The 23,663-nt window shown below is 46.4% G+C and overlaps 1 protein-coding gene across 1 annotated transcript in view; it reads left to right on the forward strand.

Moving 5' to 3' along the window:
* Positions 1 to 3,878: 3,878 nt before the first annotated feature.
* Positions 3,879 to 23,663, forward strand: part of HERC1 (HECT and RLD domain containing E3 ubiquitin protein ligase family member 1) — a 160,039-nt gene continuing 140,254 nt past the window's right edge. The window contains exon 1 of the mRNA XM_039912031.1: positions 3,879 to 3,982. The gene's annotated coding sequence lies outside the window, so the exon portion shown is untranslated. The remainder of the gene's footprint in view (positions 3,983 to 23,663) is intronic.

Below are 23,663 nucleotides of genomic sequence, written 5' to 3' on the forward strand. Positions count from 1 at the left end.
GCTTTTCCCCAGTGGCATTTTGCCCAGAGTGGTTGGAAAGGTGCAGCAGGCCTCAGAAGGGGAAAATGCGAAGCGTGGGAATGCAATATTATTATGATTAAGATGATATTTGTTAAGGGCTTACTATGTGTCAAGCACTGTTCTAAACGCTGGGGTAGGCACGACATTATCAGACTGGACACAGTCCGTGTCCCACATGAGGCTCCCACTCTTAATCCCCATTTTACAGATGGGGGAACAGAGGCATAGATAAGCGACTTGCCTAAAGTCACCCAGTTGTGCTTTCCAAGCGCTTAGTAGTGCTCTGCACACAGTAAGTGCTCAATAAATACGATTGAGTGAATGACAAGTGGAGAAGCGGGGATTAGAAACCCCCCCCGCATCTCTGACTCCCAAGCCCTTCCTCTTTCCACTAGACCATGCTGCTCCGAATAATACAATCCTGTCAAGCACGAAGCTGTTTCCCTTTTTCCCCGTCGGGCTGATGCCGTTCAACCTTTGTAATAATAATAATAATAATGTTGGTATTTGTTAAGCGCTTACTATGTGCAGAGCACTGTTCTAAGCGCTGGGGTAGACACAGGGGAATCAGGTTGTCCCACGTGGGGCTCACAGTCTTAACCCCCATTTTACAGATGAGGTAACTGAGGCACAGAGAAGTGAAGTGACTTGCCCACAGTCATACAGCTGACAAGTGGCAGAACCAGAATTCGAACCCATGACCTCTGACTCCAAAGCCTGTGCTCTTTCCACTGAGCCACGCTGCTTTCTGTTTTCTCCTTCTCCTTCCTGTAATTTTATTTATTTGAATGGACGTCTGACCCCCACCAGGCCCACAGCCTGTGAGTTCATAGCGCCAGAGTATTTGTTTTGTTTTGTTCTGTTTGTCTTTGCTGCCTGTCTCCTCCGTTTAGACCGCGAGCCCGCTATTGGGCGGGGATTATCTCTATCTGTTGCCCAATTGTACATTCCCAGCGTTTAGTGCAGTGCTCTGCACGTAGTAATAGCTTGATAAGTACGAGTGAATGAATGAATGAATAGCGGGCAGGGAATGTCGCTGCCTATTGTCGTGTTGTACTTTCCCAAACACACTCAGTCCAGTTCCTGGCACATAATAATAATAATTATGGCATTTGTTTGTGCTTACTATGTGCAAAGCACTGTTCTAAGCACTGGGGAGGGTGCAAGGTGATCAGGTTGTCCCACGTGGGGCTCACAGTCTTAATCCCCATTTTCCAGATGAGGTAACTGAGGCACAGAGAAGTGAAGTGATTTGCCCAAAGTCACACAGCTGACAAGTGGCTGAACTGGGATTTGAACCCACGACCTCTGACTCCCAAGGCCGTGCTCTTTCCACTGACTCACGCCGCTTCCCCTAGTAAGCGCTTAACGGACACTCTCCTTATTAGTACAGTGCTCTGCGCACGATAAGGGCTTAATAAATCCTTTAATAAATGAATCATTTTAATATTTAATAATATTGTCGGCTATGTGACTTTGAGAAGCGGCGTGGCTCAGTGGAAAGAATCCGGGCTTGGGAGTCAGAGGTCATGGGTTTGAATGCCGGCTCCGCTGCATGTCAGCTGTGTGACTTTGGACCAGTCACTTCACTTCTCTGGGCCTCAGTTCCCTCATCTGGAAAAGGGGGATGAAAGCTGAGAGCCCCACGTGGGACAACCTGATGACCTTGTATCCTTCCAGTGCTTAGAACAGTGAATGGCACATAATAAGAGCTTAACAGATGCCATCATCGTTATTATTATTATTATTATCTGGAAAATGGGGATGAAGACTGGTAGCCCCGAGGGGGACCACATGATGACCTTGTATCCTCCCAGTGCTTAGAACAGTGCTTTGCACATAGTAAGCGATTAATAAATACCATCATCATTGTTATTATTATCTGGAAAATGGGGATGAAGACTGGGAGCTCCACGTGGGACAACCTGATGACCTTGTATCCCCCTCCAGCCCCCCCAACGCTTAGTGCTCTGGGCCTCAGTTCCCTCATCTGGAAAATGGGGATGAAGACTGGGAGCCCCACGTGGGAAAAACCTGATTACCCTGTATCTCCCCCAGCGCTTAGAACAGTGTTCTGCACATAGTAAGCACTTAACAAATACCAACATCATTATTATTATTATCTGGAAAATGGGGATGAAGACTGGTAGCCCCAAGGGGGACAACCTGCTGACCCTGTATCTCCCCCAGAGCTTAGAACAGTGCTCTGCCCATAGTAAGCGCTTAACAAATACCAACATTATTATTATCTGGAAAATGGGGATGAAGACTGGGAGCCCCACGTGGGACAACCTGATGACCTTTTATCTTCCCAGCGCTTAAAAGAGTGCTTGGCATGTAGTAAGCACTTAATAAATACCCTCATCATCATTATTATTATTATCTGGAAAATGGGGATGAAAACTGGGAGCCCCACGTGGGACCACCTGATCACCTTGTATCCCCCTCCACCTCCCACCCAAGTGCTTAGTGCTCTGGACCTCAGTTCCTTCATCTGGAAAATGGGGATGAAGACTGGGAACCTCACGTGGGACAACCTGATGACCCTGTATCTCCCCCAGCGCTTAGAACAGTGCTCTGCCCATAGTAAGTGCTTAACAAATACCAACATCATCATCATTATTATTATTATTATCTGGAAAATGGGGATGAAGACTGGGAGCCCCATGTGGGACCACCTGATGACCTTGTATCCCCCCCAGCGCTTAGTGCTTTGCACATCACAAATGCCATCAGTATTATTATTGATGAATGAATTCATTATTCATTAGAGAAGCAGCGTGGCTCAGTGGAAAGAGCCCGGGCTTAGGAGTCAGAGGTGGTGGGTTCGAATCCAGGCTCCACCACTTGTCAGCTGGGTGACTTTGGGCCAGTCACTTCACTTCTCTGGGCCTCAGTGGCCTCATCTGTCAAATGGGGATTAAGACTCTGAGCCTCACGTGGGACAACCTGATGACCCTGTATCTCCCCCAGCGCTTACGACAGTGCTCTGCACATAGTAAGTGCTTAACAAATACGAACATTATTCTTATTAAGTCACTTCACTTCTCTGGGCTCAGATCCCTCATCTGTCAAATGGGGATGAAGACTGGGAGCCCCACGTGGGAAAAACCTGATTACCCTGTAACTCCCCCAGCGCTTAGAAGTGTGCTCTGCACATAGTAAGCGCTTAACAAATGCCAACATTATTCTTATTAAGTCACTTCACTTCTCTGGGCCTCAGTGGCCTCATCTGTCAAATGGGGATGAAGACTGGGAGCCCCACGTGGGAAAAACCTGATTACCCTGTAACTCCCCCAGCACTTAGAACAGTGCTCTGCACATAGTAAGCGCTTAACAAATACCAACATTAAAATTATTATTAAGTCACTTCAGTTCTCTGGGCCTCAGTGGCCTCATCTGTCAAATGGGGATGAAGACTGGGAGCCCCACCCTGTATCTCCCCCAGCGCTTACAACAGTGCTCTGCACATAGTAAGCGCTTAACAAATACCAACATTATTCTTATTAAGTCCCTTCACTTCTCTGGGCCTCAGTCCCCTCATCTGTCAAATGGGGATGAAGACTGGGAGCCCCACGGGGGACAACCTGATGACACTGTATTCCCCCCCCCCCCAGGGCTTAGAACAGTCCTTGGCCCATAGTAAGCGCTTAACAAATACCATAATTGATTTTATTTATTGAGGAATAAGAAGGCTGACTGCCCGAATGAATGAATGAATGACTGCCGGGACCTGAGGGGAAGGGAGGAGGAGGGAAGCGCGCATGCGCCGGGGAGGAAAAAAAAAAAAGCGGGCGGGGCCCCAGGCTGCGCGAGATTTCCGCCCAGGTCTCGCGAGACTGGCGGCCGCCGCCTCTTACGTCGTTGCCTTTGACAAGTCGCCGCTGCAGCAGAAAGAAAGGACGCGGCCGCCGCCTCCTCCTCCTCCTCCAGGCCGCCCTCCGGCTTGCACCCGCTCACGGTAAGGTCCCTCGGGCTCCTCCGGGCCGGGGAGGCCTGGATGCCGCCGCTCCGGGGCTGCTTTGTGTCCCCGCACCCTGCGCCCCACGCTCTGCACCCTTGCACCCCACGCTCTGCACCCTTGCACCCCACGCTCTGCACCCTTGCACCCCACACTCTGCACCCTTGCACCCCCCCCCACCCTCCTCTTTGCACCCCCCCTTTGGAGCCTCCGCCTGGCCCCTCCCCTCCCGGTGACCTTTGACCTCTTAGTTGCCCCCCCCCCCAGTTTTGCTGCCCTGGGGGGGGGGGCAGGGAGCCCCGCTGGGACCCCATTACTTGTTGCGTGGTGCACAGTGTCTAGCGTTTGAGTGATCGGGGCCCATGGCTCGTCGGTCTGATGCTGCTGAGGGTGAGGCCCGCTGACTTGTTTGGATGGTGTCTATAATTTTGATGTCTATAATTGTCTTTATATCGAGGCCTGGGGGCTTCATTCCGTAGCATTTAGTGAGCGCCTGCTATGGGCACAACTTATATCGAGGCCTGTGGACTTCATTCCCCAAATACCAACATTATTGTTATTATTCCGTAGCATTTAGTGAGCGCCTGTTATGGGCACAACTTATATCGAGGCCTGTGGACTTCATTCCCCAAATACCAACATTATTATTATTATTCCGTAGCATTTATTGAGCGCCTGCTATGGGCAGAACTTATATCGAGGCCTATGGACTTCATTCCCCAAATACCAACATTATTATTATTATTCCGTAGCATTTAGTGAGCTCCTGCTATGGGCACAACTTATATCGAGACCTGTGGACTTCATTTCCCAAATACCAACATTATTGTTATTATTCCGTAGCATTTAGTGAGCGCCTGCTATGGGCACAACTTATATCGAGGCCTGTGGACTTCCCCAAATACCAACATTATTATTATTATTCCGTAGCATTTAGTGAGCGCCTGCTATGGGCACAACTTATATCGAGGCCTGTGGACTTCATTCCCCAAATACCAACGTTATTGTTATTATTCCGTAGCATTTATTGAGCACCTGCTAAGGGCAGAACACTCTTTTGATGCTTAGAATAATAATGTTGGTATTTTTTAAGCGCTTAGTATGTTCAGAGCACTGTTCTAAGCGCTGGGGGAGATACAGGGTAATCGGGTTGTCCCACGAGAGGCTCGCAGTTAATCCTCATTTTGCAGATGAGGTCACTGAGGCACAGAGAAGTGAAGTGACTTGCCCACAGTCACACAGCTGACAAGTGGAAGAGCTGGGATTCACACTCATGACCTCTGACTCCCAAGCCTGGGCTCTTTCCACTGAGCCGTGCTGTTTCTCTAACAGTGCTCAGTGCTTGGCACATAGGAAGCATTTAAATTCCATTACTATTATTATTATGTCGCCCCCCCCCCCCCCCACGCCCTCCCTTCTAGACAATAAAACTGTCTTCTTAGGCTTCTAATAATAATAAAAATGTTGGTATTTGGTAAGCGCTTACTATGTGCAGAGCACTGTTCTAAGCGCTGGGGGAGATACAGGGTAATCAGGTTGTCCCACGTGAGGCTCACAATCTTCATCCCCATTTTACAAATGAGGGAACTGAGGCACAGAGAAGTGAAGTGACTTGCCCACAGTCTCACAGCTGACAGGTGGCAGATCTGGGATTAGAACCCATGACCTCTGACTCCCAAGCCTGGGCTCTTCAGTGCTTGGCACATAGGAAGCGTTTAAATTCCATTATTATTATTATTATGATGTCAGGTCCCCCTTCTAGACAATAAGACTGTATTCTTAGGCTTCTAATAATAATAATGTTGGTATTTGTTAAGCGCTTACTATGTGCAGAGCACTGTTCAAAGCGCTGGGGGAGATGCAGGGTCATCAGATGAGGTAACTGAGGCCCAGAGAGGTGAAGTGACTTGCCAAGTGGCAGAGCCGGGATTCGAACCCATGACTTCTGACTCCCCAGCCCGGGCTCTTTCCACTGAGCCACGCTGCTTCTCCTGCTTCTTCTTCCAGACGTAAGCCCGGTGGGAGCAGGGATTGCCTCTCTTTATTGCCTAAATTGTACCTGCCAAGCGCTTAGTACAGTGAGGAAGCGCTCAGTAAATACGATTGAATGAATGAACCCAGAGATTTCGGCCCTTTTCCACCTCTCTTCTCCTCCCCCTCCCCGCCCTCCGGGGGCTTCTCATGTAGGGGGAGGAACAAGCCCTTTCTTCCTCCTCCTCCCTCCCATCTCTTTCCAGAGGAGCCCTGGAGAGAAGACCCTAAAATAGCAATAATAATCATGGGATCTATGTGCTTACTATGTGCAAAGCACTGTTCTCAGAGCTGGGGTTGATATTCATTCCATCAGAAGTATTTATTGAGGGCTTAATTTGGGCAGAGCACTGTACTAAGCACTTGGAAGGTCCAGTTCGGCAACAGAGACATCCCCTGCCCAACAAGGTAAAAGGATGATCGTCAATCGTATTTATCGAGCCCCGTCCCAGGACCGGCCAAGGTCCTCGGCTTGGGGCAACACCGCAGGGGCGAAACACACGTCCCCCTTTGCCCGCAACGAGTTTGCAGTCGACGAGGGGGAGAAGACCGAAAATTATCCGGGGCAAGGACGGTTCGGAGCGAGGATGCGACGGGCGTTGGTCCATCAGGATGAAATAGCGGAATAACCCGGTGTACGGTTGAATAGACGTAGGAAATGTCAAGAGGGTCCGTTATTGAGGACGGGACATTTCCTGGAGTTCGAGACCGCTGTCCAACCTGCGGGGGGTAGTCTAGGGAGAGGAGTTAAAAAAAAAAACAAAAAACGGAGGGTCATTCCTTATACCCCTTGAGCCGTTTACAGCTAGACGTTTAGGACGGTGCATCGTTTTATCGGAGGCCTCCCTGATGCGAAATATTTCTGCCTAAACACTAACATGACTGAGATGGATCCTCCCTTCCACCCTCCCTTCCTTCCTGTTCTTTATTTGGGCCGTTATTCTCTCGTCCGGCCTGTGATACCGAAAGGACCGGGGAGGGGGGCGTTGCTCAGAATTTGTGAAGATTGCAAAAGCCGAGCGTGTAATAGAGGCAAGTGACCTATTTACCTCAGCGTCGACACGAGTTTTGCAGAACTGAAATACCAGCGAGCGTTTCTGGTTCGAAGCGTTGTGACTTGGAAAAATTTTTGCTATTCCTTTTCCCTCCCGAGGTGCTTTTTGGCCCTTGAAAATCATCAATGGGGGAAGAGCCGAATTGTATAGCCAAAAATATACACGTAGCACGGGAGAAGAGCAGGATTGTATAGCCAAAAATATACACGCAGCGCACGGCAAATGTTTTTCTAAAAATATCATAATGGCAAAACTTGTTCCATTCGAATGGTAAGCGAGAGAGGGATCGAAAAATACTTTGCTTGTTGTTATAGCTATTTTGCTTGGGTTAGGGAGAATTTGACAACCTTTGAGTCTGTTGTACTGTTTGCGTGTTTAATTGTAACTGTTCCCTTTTCTAGCTTTGTGTTCCCTGTAATGCAAGCGCATTGGTGCAGAGAGGAACTAGTCGAATGCGAATGCCTCGGTTAATCATCTTATTGCTGCCGTGCCCCAGTTAGTGCTCTTAACCTGTTCCATGAAAAATATCCAATGAGAGAACACTAAATGAAGCATAATTTCTCAGAGGAGATAATGTATAGCGCACCGATGTGTTCCCAAGATTAAACATTTGATCAGAGCGATGTAAATGTATTAAAAAGCAGTGCCAAAAGCCAAATAAATACGGTTACGTGATCAAGTAGCAGGGTGACTGTGTAATAAGGTATTGCTAATTTGATTTTTGTGTTTGTATGTAAATAATATACAAAGTAGTATTTTTTCACCCCCTATTCAGCATAAAGACGCCTTGTATTCATTCATTCATTCAATAGTGTTTATTGAGCTCTTACTCTGTGCAGAGCACTGTACTAAGCGCTCGGAATGGACAATTCGGCAACAGATAGAGACAATCCCTGCCCGATGATGGGTCCAAACCCACCAGAGATCTGTACAAGTTTATTTTATCTATTAAGTGCTCGTGCTACGGTATTTACAAACTAAGCAGATTTAGAAATGGGCTGAAAATCGAAATGGGGGTGAAACAAGAACGTAATTGTGGCAATCAAAGCAATAAATTCCCAGATCAACAATTCAAGATAACATTGTAGTTGGACTTAGTTCTGGGAGAGTGGAGTCGGGCGCTTTCTTCGGGGTTCTGGGCGCAGGCTGTGCCCGGCGAGACCAAGCCTCTTGAACAGGACTGCGAACCGAAGATGGAGAAGCAGCGTGGCCTAGAGGAAAGAGGAATTTACTCCGAGTATACATTTCTGTACTCAAAATTACCTGTAGCCATTTGGTACATAATGACCTACGCGCTCCATTGCCCGATTTGCCTTCTTGCTATCTAAATTATTTTGGGGCAACTCCCCTGCTAGTGTAAACTCCTTGAGGGCAAAGATCATGCCTACTGACTCTACTCTCCCAAGTACACACTACTCTGTGCAGGCAGTAGGCTCTCCGAGTCTAGAGAAGCAGCGTGGCTCAGTGGAACGGGCCCGGGCTTGGGAGTCAGAGGTCACGGGTTCGAATCCCGGCTCTGCCACTTGGCAGCTGGGTGACTGCGGGCAAGTCCCTTCACTTCTCGGTGCTTCATTTCCTTCATCTGTAAAATGGGGATGAAGATTGTGAGCCTCACGTGGGACGACCTGATGACCCTGTATCTCCCCCACCGCTTAGAACAGTGCTCTGCACACGGTAAGCGCTTAACAAATACCAACATTATCATTATTATTATTGATGGATTGATTCCGAATGGCCTGGGACTCAGAGGGCCTGGGGGTCCGAACGGGGATTAATACAGTGAGCCCCATGTGGGACATGGATTGCGCCTTACCTGATTGGCTTGTATCTACTCCAGCGCTTAAACGGTGCCTAGCACATAGTAAGCGCTTAATAAATACCATTAAAAAGAAAGTGACAAATGGCTGTGTTAAGGAAGAGTCAGCTAGGGGTGGGGCTGGGCACTACACACTCCTTTTTGACCTGGCCCTTTGGGGCCCTGCTACTGCCAGAGCAACTGGACCAACGGGACACTTTTGGCTGTGGCAGAGGCAAAACAAGAAATAGTAATAATAATGATGGTATTGGTTAAGCGCTTACTATGTGCCAAGCACTGTTCTAAGCGCCCGGGTAGATACAAGGTAATCAGGTTGTCCTCTGTGGGGCTCACAGTCTTAATCCCCATTTTACAGATGAGGTAAATAAGGCACGGAGAAGTGAAGTGACCTGTCCAAGATCACAGAGCAGACAAGTGGCGGAGCCAGGATTAGAACCCAGGTACTTCTGACTCCCAGGCCCGGGCTCTTGCCACTAAGCCACGCTGCTTCTCCGCACGTGGCATGTGGTGCTCTAGCTTTTCGCTGCAGCCTGCACACCAAGCAAAGAGGAGCTGTGGGTGATGATGATGATATTTAAGCGCTTACTATGTGTCAAGCACTTTCTAGGCTCTGGGGTAGATACCAGGTAATCGGGATATCCCTTGTGGGTCTCACAGTCTTCATCCCCATTTTTACCGATGAGGTAACTGAGGCACAGAGAAGTGAAGTGACTTGCCCAAGGTCACACAGCAGACAAGTGGCGGAGCGGGATTAGAACCCACGACCTCCGATTCCCAAGCCTGGGTTCTTTCCACTAAGCCACCCTGATCATATGTTAATCAGATATATCATTTCCTAGTGCTAAGTTCAGGTAGGCTGCAGACATTCTGGTCAAACCATTCTAAATGCTTCAGAGGTTAAGGAGGAGTTTTAAGTCAAAGAAATCTTTGCAGGGATCTTGGAGGAAGTTACCGGCAGTGAGCTATTAGGAAGTTATAACAGGAAATGGCTCTGTAATAATAATGTTGGTATTTGTTAAGCGCTTACTGTGTGCAGAGCACTGTTCTAAGCGCTGGGGTAGATACAGGGTCGTCAGGTCGTCCCACGTGAGGCTCACAGTCTACATCCCCATTTTACAGATGAAGGAACTGAAGCACCGAGAAGTGAAGGGACTTGCCCGCAGTCACCCAGCTGCCAAGTGGCAGAGCCGGGATTCGAACCCGTGACCTCTGACTCCCAAGCCCGGGCTCTTTCCACTGAAGCACAGAAAAGTGAAGTGACCTGCCCACGGTCACACAGCTGACAAGTGGCAGAATCGGGATTCGAACCCATGACCTCTGACTCCCAAGCCCGGGCTCTTTCCACTGAGCCACGCTGCTTCTCTATGTCTTTTTTTAAAAAAAAAATCCCATTTAGAATCCATCCAGCAATAGACTGAGGGCCTAGTATATACAGAGGGTATTGTACTTGGGAGAGGAGAGTTGGTGGAGCTGATCTTTGTCCTCGGGGAGTTTACACTCTAGCAGGGGAGTTGCACCAAAATCATTTAGATAGGAAGAGGGCAAATTGGGTAATAGAGCATGTAGGTCATTATGTACCGAATGGCTACAGGTGGTTTTGAGTACACAGATGTTTAGTTGGGGTCGAAATGCAGAGGTGAGGGGATTACGTCCTAGTTGGCAAAGAGAAATTAATCAGGGAAAGCCTCCTGGACGAGAGGTGATTTAAGAAGTCTGTCATAGGGAGGAACTTTGAAGTTGGAGGAGAGCTGTGAAGAGTGCCGATTCTGCAGTGTGTGTCTGGGTGGAAATAATAATAATAAAGATGATGTTATTGGCTAAGCGCTTACTATGTGCAAAGCACCGTTCTAAGCACTGGGGGGGGATACAAGGTGATCAGGTTGTCCCAGGTGCGGCTCACAGTCTTCATCCCCATTGGACAGATGAGGTCACCGAGGCACAGAGAAGTGAAGTGACTTGCCCAAGGTCGCACAGCTGACAGGCGGCGGAGCCGGGATTAGAACCCGTGACCTCTGACGCCCAAGCCCGGGCTCATTTTCCACCGAGCCACGCTGCAAGTTGGGGATCAAATGCGATCAGACAAATGCTTTTTAGACCAAAGCACATTTAATTTATTCTTCGTTAAACAAAAATAAGAGGACTAGAGGAATTCTTCTCTTGAAATTCACATTTTTGGTATTGAAATTAAAATGCCAGGCGGGGATCACGTCTACCGACTGTATTGGGTTCTCCCAAGCACGTAATGCAGGACAGCACACAGTACGGTACTCGATGCCACTGGGAATTAGGTTGTTTTTTTTTAAAAAGCAAACATTGGAATGTGAACCAACACAGAAATGAAATTATGTTTTCTGAAGTTACATGATACTGGGAAGCAAATTTCCCATCGTGTACATTGATGATAAGATCATTGGGGTTGTAAATGGAACCAAGTTCCAATTCCTCGGCACTGGCCGAGAGCTTAAAACAAACCAACTCAGTCTTCCGCCTCTAGGTGACTGACAGTATATAAAGCCATCTTTATGAAGGAAGGCCTTAATCGGGGTAATTTGTTTGAATAGAAACACACAAAAAGGGTAAAATCCATTAAAGCACCAAATAAGGAACAGAACTAAATCCGAATAATCACTTCCTGCCTTTAAAAGGGAAAAATCACGGGAGCAGGATAGCGCAGATATTTCATTTATACTTCAGATGCTGGAGCCAATACTATCTCCTGCAGCTATTGCTGTTCCTTGGAACCGAAGTGAAATCCCAAATTAGATCTCCTGTTCCGTACTCTGCCTCTCCATGCAGACTGATGATTTTAAAATGTCATATAATGAGTGCCCGGACCACAGTTCACCCCACAGAATAGAATCTTCCGTCATTATAGGGAGGACTACTGAATGAAGGGCAAAAAAAATGAGAATGTATTAATATACTTGGATCGTTTGTGGGCAAGCTGAACTTGCTGACTAGCCTTATCTCCCAAAGCTAACTCCATCAAGCGTATCATAGGGATTAAATGTTTGTGGAGGTTAAACCGAAAACCTTTTAGAAGAGTTTCCTCACTCTGCATATATCTCAGTAATGAGGTACCGTAACGTTTTGGATAACGTTAGTCGCATGCCTCGTTCGGTGCTCTGCGCGTGGCGAGGGCTCAATTATTGCAATCGATTGAACCTGAAGGCAGAACTGCAAAAATTCCATGCATTTTCTATTGGGAAAATCCTTTTGCTAGGTTGTAATGGCAGTGTGGGAAATTTGAGAAACAACTCCCATCTGATCCTTCAGCTACTGCCAAGGAACATTTCAAAGTAAAATCTCTTCATTTAGCAATCGTTTTGCCCACTACAAGATGTTATAAAAAAATCTTCTGTACACACAGTCCCCAAAAGAGAGCATTTGAGAAGTCACCAGTTGGCAATTTCTGCTGTTCAATTTTTTTATTTTTTATTTTTGCTTTATCCCTGGAGTCTGACTTACAGCCAGATTTGAGCTGGGTTCAAGTTTTCTTGATGTTCAAAATCCAAACATTTAGAAACTGCTTCTGGGAACGCGGTTGTAACCCTCATTAAGAACACCGTGCCTTCTACTTCTTGGAAGATATCTTCAGAAATACAAAAACTGAAACCAAATTCTTTGAGGATCTGTTTCACCAGCAAATGGAAACATCATACCATTCAGCACATTGTATGGATTACAGCAAACTGTAACGCATGTAATTTTCTATTCCCGCCGCGGATGAGGAGATGCAGCTTCCACATTTTTGTCATTACCAACAGCATCTCTGAAGGACCTCTTTGCCTTCGGTATTAAATGAGGTGTGATTAAAAAGCTCAAATTCTGAATCAAGATTGATCCATCAGTAGTATTTATGGAGTGTCTACCACGTGCAGAGCACTTGTTCCATGAGGTTGGGTACGTACGATCGAGTTAAGCCACAGCTCTGGCCCTCCAGGGTTTATAATTCATTCATTCAATAGTATTTATTGAGCGCTTACTATGTGCAGAGCACTGGACTAAGCCCTTGGAATGTACAAATCGGTAACAGATGAGACGGTCCCTGCCCTTTGACGGGTTTACAGTCTAAACGCTATAATCTAGTATAATCTAGCAGGGAAGAGAGATGCTGAAATAATTTTCAGATTAGCGGAAGGGAGCAAAGTAAGGTGCGTAAGGTGGTATGCACAGAATGGATTGGTTGGGTGTACCCAAGTGGTGAGGTTGGTGGTTGGGGGGAATATAACTTTGTAGATTTATGAGGATTTATTCGGATTCGTGGGATTTATTAGGCTCATAGTTTAGGTTTTAGGTTGTGTGCTTTTTAGTTGAATTTACATCAGTGTTCCCCCATCTCAGATTCGCTTTTCTTCCGATTCATTATTTTTAAGACTCTCACCCTCTCGAATTAGAGTGAAACCTTTGGGATTGATTTCCCTGAGGTAGTATTTGAAGTTGCAGAGACGATGCTGTGAAACATCAGTAACCCGAGGATGCGTCCTTTCCTGTCGGTTAAGGTTTTTTTTTTCCCCATTGACTTTTTCCTGGGAATGTACCGCCGTCATCCGTAACCTTTATCGAGCACTCAGCATATACTGTGCACTTACTAGAGAAGCAACGTGGCTCAGTGGAAAGAGGACGGGCTTGGGAGTCAGAGGTGATGGGTTTGAATCCCCGCTCTGCCACTTGGCAGCTGTGTGACCGTGGGCAAGTCACTTCACTTCTCTGGGCCTCAGTTACCTCATCTGGAAAATGGGGATGAAGACTGTGAGCCTCACGTGGGACAACCTGATGATCCTGTATCTAGCCTAGGGCTTAAAACAGTACTCTGCACATAGTAAGCGCTTAACAAATACCAACATTATTATTATTATTATATGTCGAACGCTGTACTAGGCCCTTTGATACCTTTCAGCGGTAGTGAAGATTCTGTTTCTTAACAGAGTTTATTGGGAGCCGGATAAAAACTGGGTGTAATTTGGTGGGGCAAAAGAAGATTCCGCGAAACTGAACAGTCATTTTGGAGCCCCCTCATGCTCTTTCCTGGCCGTACTGAGGCAGTGGGAGAAATGGTGGGAGAAGGTATTGGGATGACTGAGTCAGCTGGTCATCAGCTCGTAATAGTAGTGGAACTTATTAGTAGTATTAATATTTATTAAGCTCTTACTGTGTAGTAATAATAATAATAATGTTGGTATTTGTAAGCGCTTACTATGTGCAGAGCGCTGTTCTAATGGCTGGGTTAGATACAGGGTCATCACATTGTCCCACGTGAGGCTCACAGTCTTCATCCCCATTTTACAGATGAGATAACTGAGGCCCAGAGAAGTGAAGTGACTTGCCCACAGTCACAGATCAGGGATTTGAACCCATGACCTCTGACTCCCAAGCTCTTGGGCCACTGAGCCATGCTGCTTCCCAGCAGTGGGCTAATCACCGAGTAGAAAATCAGATTAGCCCTAGTAGTCCCTGTCCCATCCAGGGCTCATAGTCTAAAAGAAAGAGAACAGCAGGTGTGCAGTCTTCATTTTGCAGATAAGGGAAGCAGTATGGTCTAATGGATAGAGCCCGGGCCTGGGAATCAGAAGGACCTGGGTTCTAATCCCAGATCTACCATTGGTCAGCTGTCTGACTTGGGCAGGTTACTAAACTTTTCTGTGTCTCAGTTTCCTCAAGTGTAAAATAGGGATGAAGACTGTGAACCGCATGTGGGACGTGGACTGTCTGACTAACTTGTACCTTCCTCAGTGCTTAGTACAGTGCCTGGCACATAGGAAGCACTTAACAAACACCTTTAAAAAAAATGAGGTAACCGAGAGGGAGGTTAAGTGACTTGTTCAAGATCACAAAAAAGGCAAGTAGCAGAACTGGGATTAAAATCCTTGTTTCCTGACTACTAACTCTGCCTCCCAAGACCTTATCTGCTTCCTCTCACGCCGGTTTTGGTGCCGTGAAAGTTTTGGCGAGTCACGCCGTTGACTCTCCCGTATTTCCCGTACCCCAGCGACCCTCACCGTGATGGGGGGCAATAAGTAAACCTGCCTACTTGTCCTTGCTGTCCCTGGAAGTGCCTCAGTTTCTGGGGAGAGGAGGAGAGTCTGGGTTCATTTTATTGGAATTTTCCAAGTTTATGAAAAAATATGCATTTTTTTCCTCACCTCCCACCCCCGACCCTCCCAACTAGCACTTAAGTAAAAATCAGAAAAAGAGTTGTGCTTTTTCCAAAACCTGGTCATTTTTATTAAAATCAGTGTAAAGTGGAAATGAAAGACCCATCTCTCAGCCTCTTCTCTTTGTGTATCCTTGGTCCACGGGTGAGAGTGTCCACGATTCAGGTTGTCAGTAACATTGAACGGCTGACAACAGGAAAAAAATAGATTTACTGTGTCGTATGGGAACGTGTTCAAAAGCTTATGAAGGCGCAGAAGTGTCGATGGGGGCTCAGACCCAATGGACCAGTGCCCAGAAGTCCTCCTCCTCTTTTGAGTTTATTATAATACTGTATGTGTTAAACTTGAAGAGTGTATTTCCTAATCAGGTCAGGAAATGCAACTCGAATTGCTTGCACTGTTTGGCGTAGCTCTTCAACCACGCACGGTATGCTGGGTTAAACTGAGAAAATAAAAAAGTTTATCGGTTAATGGTTTTCTCCATCATCTTTCAAAAGTGATGATATTGACTTAGGGCATTGTAGAATAAATCGGGACACAGGCTCTCCCCACGAATAGAGAAGCAGCGTGGCTCAGTGGAAAGAGCCCGGGCTTGGGAGTCAGAGTTCATGGGTTCGAATCCCAGCTCTGCCACTTGTCAGCTGTGTGACTGTGGGCAAGTCACTTAACTTCTCTGTGCCTCAGTTCCCTCATCTGTAAAATGGGGATTAATTGTGAGCCTCATGTGGGACAACCTAATTACCCTGTACCTCCTCCAGCGCTTAGAACAGTGCTCTGCACACAGTAAGCGCTTAACAAATACCAACATTATTATAATTGGCTGGGGGGCTATTGAATGATTTTCTGAGCCCTTGGAAGGATTTTGCTTTACGAAGAAAAGCTTAGGCATGTTTTGCCACCTCCCTAACTTCCTCAGAAATGAGGGGAGAGGTAATATGGTGGATCCTTCTCATTTTCAGACTTGTTTCTAGAAAGATGAAATTCTGCACTTTACCCTATTCTCCCTCCCTTAACCCGCATGCGCACTCCCCACCCTTCAAAAAAAATATATATGTTTCTCCCATTATACGAGAAGCAGTTTATCCTACTGGATAGACCCTGGGGCTGGGAGTTAAAAGGAAGATGGGTGCTAATCCCGGCTCTGCGTGGTGTCTGTTGCGTGATCTCGGGCAGGTCACTTCTCTGTGCCTCAGTTCCTTCATCCCTAAGATGGGGAATAAGACTGTGAGCCCCATGTGTGACATGGCCTGTGTCCAACAGGATTATCTCCTATGTACCCCAATGCTTAGTACAGTGCCTGGCACACAGTAAGTGCTTAAAAAATATAATAAATTCTGAACTCTTCAGGGAATGAGCTTTTTAGGTATATATAGAGTGCATGTGATAGCTGCTATCCACTTGCTTGGCTTAAATACTACATTCCCCTGGTTTTAGCAGACAATGAAGAGCTCAGCTCGGAATTGCTAACGGGAGCACCTCGCTCAACAGTGGAAAGAATATTTTTGGAAGCGATGTTTGTTGCTGAGTAGGTTGTTCCGTTCCACGGACCCAAACCGAACCCTCTACCCAGTCAGCTGTCTTGCGGTGTGTGTTGGTGGCTTCGCATTCATGCCCAAGAGAATGGGTGGATCAGTAGACTGTGAGCCCCACCTGGGACCACCTGATGACCCTGTATCTCCCCCAGCGCTTAGAACAGTGCTCTGCACATAGTATGCGTTTAACAAATACCAACATTATTATTACTACTTGGGGGCGTGGCTCAGTGGAAGGAGCGTGGGCTTGGGAGTGAGAGGACGTGGGTTTTAATCCCAGCTTCGCCGCCTGTCTGCTGTGTGACCTTGAGCAAGCCACTTAACTTCCCTGTGCCTCAGTTACCTCATCTGTAAAATGGGGGTTAAGACTGTTGCGCCCCACATGGGACAGCCTGATTACCTTGTATCTACCCCAGCGCTTAGAACAGCACTGTACTCGTCCACTCAACTGTATATATATCTTCATTACCCTATGTATTTTGTTAATGAGATGTACGTCACTTTGATTCTATTTATTTGTTATTGTTTTAATGAGATGTTCTTCCCCTTGATTCTATTTATTGCCATTGTTATTGTCTGCCTGTCTCCCCCGATTAGACTGTAAGCCCGTCAAAGGGCAGGGACTGTCTCTATCTGTTACCGATTTGTACATTCCAAGCGCTTAGTACACTGCTCTGCACATAGTAAGCGCTCAATAAATACTATTGAATGAATTGAATAAATGAAAGTAAGCGCATAGTAAGCGCTTACCAGATACCATAATTATTATTACTTCAAACGCATGGAGTTCTGATCGAATATTCCCACCGACCCTAAACTTAAAGGCCGTGTAAACGGGGCAGTCCAAATGTTGATCTTTTGGGTGCCAAAGAGGCAGAAGTGCCTTTTGGTAGCTTGCCTGATTCAGGATTGACATATCTCACAGATAATACTAATTATGGAGTTTGTTAAGCACGTACTTTCAAAGTGCCCAGGACTGTACTGATCCCCCCCAAGGCAACCCCCTTGAGGGGACATGATGCTGGGGCACACACTGTAGATCACTCGGGCCCTTGTGTAAAACTCCTGAGTGTGCAACACCTACCCCCTCATTCCACCCTGTGCCCCGCAACGGGAAGAGAGCTCGCGGGGATGAGAGTCCACCCCATCCTGCCTGGAAGCTCGTTATGGGCAGGGAGCGTGTCCGTGAATTCTGTCGTATTATACCAAGCGCTTAGGATAGTCATCTGCCCATACTTATAGTATTTAAGTGCCCACAATTTGCCAAGCAGCACTCAATAAAGACCGTGGATTGATTGATGAGAGAGAGAGAGAGTGTGTGTGTGTGAACTGTGCAAGCCTCGCTTCTCTAGTGTAGCCTCACTGTGCCCCGATCTCGCCAGTCTCGCCGCCGACCCCTGCCCACGTCCTGCCTCTGGCTTGGAACGCCCCCCTCCCAAATCCCCCTGACAGTTACTCTCCCCACCTTCAAAGCCTTATCAAAGGCACATCTCCTCCAAGAGGCCTTCCCAGGCTAAGCCCCACTTTTCCTCATCTCCCACTCCCCTCTGTGTCGCTCTGACTTGCTCTCTCTCCCACCACCCCAGCCCCACAGCCCTTATGCACAAATCTGTAATTTTATTTGTATTGATGTCTTTCTACCCCCCTCTAGACTGTGAGCTCGTTGTGGACAGGGAATGTCACTGTTTATTGTTGTATTGTACTTTCCCAAACGCTACTCTGCACTCAGTGGCCGCCTGATGAATACGATTGAATGAATGAATGAGCGCTGGACTCGATTTCTCTGGCGGGGTCTCGTCCTGAAGTTCTGGGACCGAAGCTCATCCGGCCTTAGAGGCCCCATTGGATCATGCGTGGCCGCCTTGTTTCAGCATTTGCAAGGTGTGGTGGCTCCGTTTTCAACCGTTCTGGTTGACTTTTCATCCAGTTTGTCCCGAACTGCATCAGAATGGCAGTTTTAATGATGGTTTAAAAGCAAGCCCTGTCCAGAGTTATGCAGAGAATGTCCAGTGTAATCTCGGGTAAACAGCAACCGGAGCAGCAGCTGGTTAAAGAGCCTTCTATAGGCTAAAACAACCCCATTGAAAATACTAGGCTATTTGATCTTTTTATTCATATATAGATTCTCTGCATGTAGACAAAGACGTATACATAGCACACATCTCACTCAACTCACAGTAAATACCTGTTAAAGTTGATTACAAAACCGAATTACAATTTACATGCCCGCATCTCATTCCACTCATAGTAAATGCCTGTTAAAGTTGACTACAAACCAAATGCACCCTTTTTTCCCCCCACAAATCCTAATGGGATCAGAGCAGTGAGTTAGTGACAGAAGTACTTGATTATTTGTTTTATTCTTTAAAAATTTTAAATTTAACAGATGTTTTTGTATGCAGGAAAGGAAAAACTCAGCACTACTTAATGGTCTGAGTTTCATATTCAATTGTATAACATAATTTTATAATGCTCACATCGTGAGCTGTGAGTACGTAGTCTTAAGCAACTGTCAGCCTTCCATATGACAAAATTCCCAATTCCTTGAGTGTCCAGGTTAGGATAATGGCTCCTCAGGAGTGGACATATACAAGTCTTAACTCTATGGATTCTATAGAACGTTTACTTGAGCGAACTCAGCCTGTGATATGGCGAAAGTTAAATGCATCGATATTGGAATTCCTCAGGTTATTTTAAAACGCTTTCTACTTCCCCAGCAATTATTTTTATCAGGGCTGCAACAGGAAGCATGATTAACCTTTTACGATTGCTGGAGTATGACTCATGGACCTCAGTGTAGCTTATAGCCAGTAGATAAAAGTTTTCTATCTGTTGAATTTATGCTAGGGGAATGCTTATTCCAAATCGAGAAGGGAGGACACCCGAACCAGGTTGATTTGTTGCAGTTGGCCCGAGAACTTTCCTCCCGTGGCCTTAGCCTCCCTGATCAGGTTTTCCTGGCAGGCTGGGAATATACTTATCGTTTTTACGTGACTTAAATAGCGTATCGTTGCTGCTGTTTTCTGGGAAGTTGGATCCAAATGTCACCGTGGCGGGGAATGGAGGTAGCCGGAAGTAGGGGGATCACTTGCCGGCGCTGGTCCTCCTGGACCGAGCCTTGCCTGGCATTTACAGTCCTGTAGACTGTAAGCTCATTAAGGGCCGGCAACATGTCTCCCAACTCTATTGTATCGTACTCTCCCAAGTGTGTAGTGCAGTGCTCTGCACGTAGTAAGGGCTCCAGGGATACCACTGATTAATTGGCGACAGGAGACGGTCACGTTCCAAGTGAAAGTTGATCTGTGCCCCCACGTTTTCGGGTTAGAGTATCTTCATTAGCCTGTTTTATTGTGGGTTTTCATTTGTAAGTGCTGTACGTTGTTACCTTATCTATTTAGTTTCTGCTTCTCAGGTTCTCCACTTCATCAGGACTGTTTTTGTTTGTACTTTACAATGTACTGTACAATTTGGTAGTTATGCTTGTCCACGTTGGGTCCCTCATGAAAGGACCCAACGTGGACAAGCATAACTACCAAATTGTATAGTACATACATGCCTGTACTACATTGGCTGTTAAACCATTTCTTCTCATCTCTCTCATTCAACCCACATATTCGGTCTGTCACTAAATCCTGTTAGTTCTACTTTCACAACATTGCTAAAATCCACCCTTTCCTCTCCATCCAAACGGCTACCACTTAGTCCGAGCACTTAGCTCACTTTGGTTACTACATCAGCCTCTTCGCTGACCGTGGACCCCCCCTCCCCACCTCCTGTCTCTCCCCGCTCCGGTCCAAACTTCACTCCGCTGCCCGGATCGGTGTTGTATAAAAACGTGGAGTTCGTTTTTCCCCACTCCTCAAGAACCTCCAGTGGTCACCCATCCACCTCCACATCTATCAGAAACTCCTTACCATCCGGAGCACTCAATCACCTTGGCCTATCTTACCTCACTGCTGTCCTACTACAACTCATTCCGTACACTTCCACTTCTAGTGCCAACCCACTCACTGTACCTCTATCTTCTATACGTTGCTGTCGACCTCTCGCCCATGCCCTGCCTCTGGTTTTTTCCCTCCTCATATTCGACAGACGATCACTCTCCCCTCCTTCAAAAGCCTTATCGAAGGCACATTTCCTCCAAGAAGCCTTCCATGACTAAGCTTTCATTTCCTCTCTTCCCACCCCCTTCTGCATGACTGTTGTCCTTGAATTTGCACCCTTTATTCATCCCTCCCTGGGCTCCACAGCTCTATTGTATATGCCTGTAATTTATTTTAATATCTGTCTCGCCTCCTCGAGGCGGTAAGCTCATTGTGGGCAGGGATTGTGTGTCCCAACTCTGTTATATCGTAATCTCCCAAGTACTTACTACAGTGCTGTGCACACAGTAAGCACTCAAATGTGATCGATTGATTTTATTAGAATCAATTGAGCTTTATCTGCCTGGTCAAGCTAGATGTCCATTTTTCTGAATGATTTCCAATCCTAAAAGTAGTCGTGAATGCTGTTGTCCTTATTTAATTTTTTTTCTTTTTGAGGAGAGTAGGGAAAAAAGTACTGTAACCTTTATTGGGCACAATTTTGGTATCCTAAATGTTTTTCTTTGCCTAATCTGAAAATAAATTTAAATGTGCTTCAGTTTTCTGGGAGTGTAACTTTCAGTCCCAGTGAATTAAGGAAGGTCAAAGGAATAAATGGGGAAAATTTTAAAGGACTGCTCAGATAAACTTGGAATATAATCTTTTTTTTACAAGCAAGTTTCACCGGTAATAATTCTGCTTCATTATGATAGTAACGATATTTACACAGTTACTTTATGTCGAGCACTGTTCTTAGCCCAGGGATTGATTCAAGTTAATCAGATTGGACACGGTCTCTGTCCCGCACGGATTCACAGTCTAAGTAGGAGGGAGAATAAGATAGTTAATCCCCATTTTGCAGATGAGGAAACTGAGACACAGAGAAGTTGAGTGACCTACCCAAGGTCACATAGGGAACTGGCAGAATCTGGATTAGAACCCAGGTCCTCTGACTCAGAAGCCCGTGCTCTTTCCACAGGGCCGTGCTACTTTGCAGATAGACCTGCTTCTCTCATAATATGTGTGTCTCCCTACTTTGTTTAGAACACTGTTAGGAAGTCAGGGAACATCCGATTCTGCCCGTCTGTCTGAATAGAACATGATGCAGTGGGGGAAGAAGTGGCTTGTGCGGAGACCAAAAATAACAGTCAGGGTGCCTGTACTATAATGCCAGTTTTCCTTCTTGCGGGGTTCATGAAGAACACGAACTTAATCTCCAATAGCAAGGGTTATACCCTCAAAGAACCCTGTGCTCATGAAAACTTGCGTTGTGGTTTTAGTGACGAGCTAAGTCTGATGCCACACACGTACAAAAGCATTTCTTCCGACACCATTGCTTCGTATCCAGATAGGTACATATTTTTGGAAGAACGTTCCCACAGTCCGCTAGAGCGTTGTATCAGAAATGAGAGAATTCGAGAAGCAGCGTGGCACGGTGGAAAGAGCATGGGCTTAGGAGTCAGGGGTCATGGGTTCTAATCCCGGCTCCGCCACTTGTCAGCTATGTGACTTGGGGCCAGTCACTTCTCGGGGCCTCAGTTACCTCATCTTTAAAAATGGGGATTAAAAAATGTGAGCCCCATGTGGGACAATCTGACTACCCTGTATCTACCCCAATGCTTAGAACAGTGCTCCACACATAGTAAGCGCTTAACAAATACCAACATTATTATTATTATTATTATTTTTATTATTATTAGAAATGCGTAATGAGAATATTCATTATGGCGGGACTGCCTATATTGCAAATGAGTGTCTGTTTAGGCACATCAACAGCAAACTCCTGGAGATTGATGATACTTGCAAGAGGCTTTGATGACATAATAATAATAATTATGGTATTAAGTGCTTACTATGTGCAGAGCACTGTTCTAAGGGCTGGAGTAGATACAGGGTACTCAGATTGTCCCTCGTGGGGCTCACATTTTTTAATCCCCATTTACAGATGAGATAACTGAGGCCCTTGCCCAAGGTCACACAGCAGACAAATGGCAGAGTCGGGTTTAGAACCCACGACCTCTGACTCCCAAGCCTGTACTCTTTCCACTGAGCCACACTGCAGAGCAGCCCTCCTGACTGGAACAAGAAACTTTACCTGCCCCTGTCAGTGACTGGAGAATGGGTGCTCATCTACCCCAGCAATCATTTGGACACTTCAAGACTGGTTTATGGAGTGTGACTCTGAGATCAAAGAGTTATTCACGGCAAACAGCTTATGTCAGCACCTTGCAGCTCTTCGTGACCCTGACAAAAGGGAAGCTTGTTAAAGCTCAAGTAGCATAGCGAACAGATTAAAGAACTATCTGACAAGTGCTGTGCTGCTAAAATGGAAGCGCTCCAAGGCTGTGCAGACTTTACCCAGAAAGATTTCTTTCATCTCTCTGAAGAGGTTTTGTGGAACCACTCCTCCGGCCCCAAGCACCGTGGAATACGGCTCCATCTCTACACTGACAATGAAGCAATCTTAAAGAGATAGTAGTAATAATAATAATAATAATGTTGGTATTTGTTAAGCGCTTACTATGTGCAGAGCACTGTTCTAAGCGCTGGGGTAGACACAGGGGAATCAGGTTGTCCCACGTGGGGCTCACAGTCTTAATCCCCATTTTACAGATGAGGGAACTGAGGCACCGAGAAGTTAAGTGACTTGCCCACAGTCACACAGCTGACAAGTGGCAGAGCTGGGATTCGAACTCATGAGCCCTGACTCCAAAGCCCGTGCTCTTTCCACTGCGCCACGCTGCTTCTCTGTAATAATAGTAGTAATAGTAGTAATAATAATGTTGGTTAAGCTCTCGTTATGACCCAAGCACTGTTCTAAGCACTGGGGTATATACCAAATTCATTCAATAGTATTTATTGAGCGCTTACTATGTGCAGAGCACTGTACTAAGCGCTTGGAATGTACCAATCGGTAACAGATAGAGACAGTCCCTGCCCTTTGACGGGCTTACAGTCTAATCATGGGCTTATAGTCTAATCATAGTTAGGTCCCATGTGGGACTCCCAT

This window comes from Ornithorhynchus anatinus, chromosome 5, assembly GCF_004115215.2.
Source record: "Ornithorhynchus anatinus isolate Pmale09 chromosome 5, mOrnAna1.pri.v4, whole genome shotgun sequence".
Taxonomy (NCBI): Eukaryota; Metazoa; Chordata; class Mammalia; order Monotremata; family Ornithorhynchidae; genus Ornithorhynchus; species Ornithorhynchus anatinus.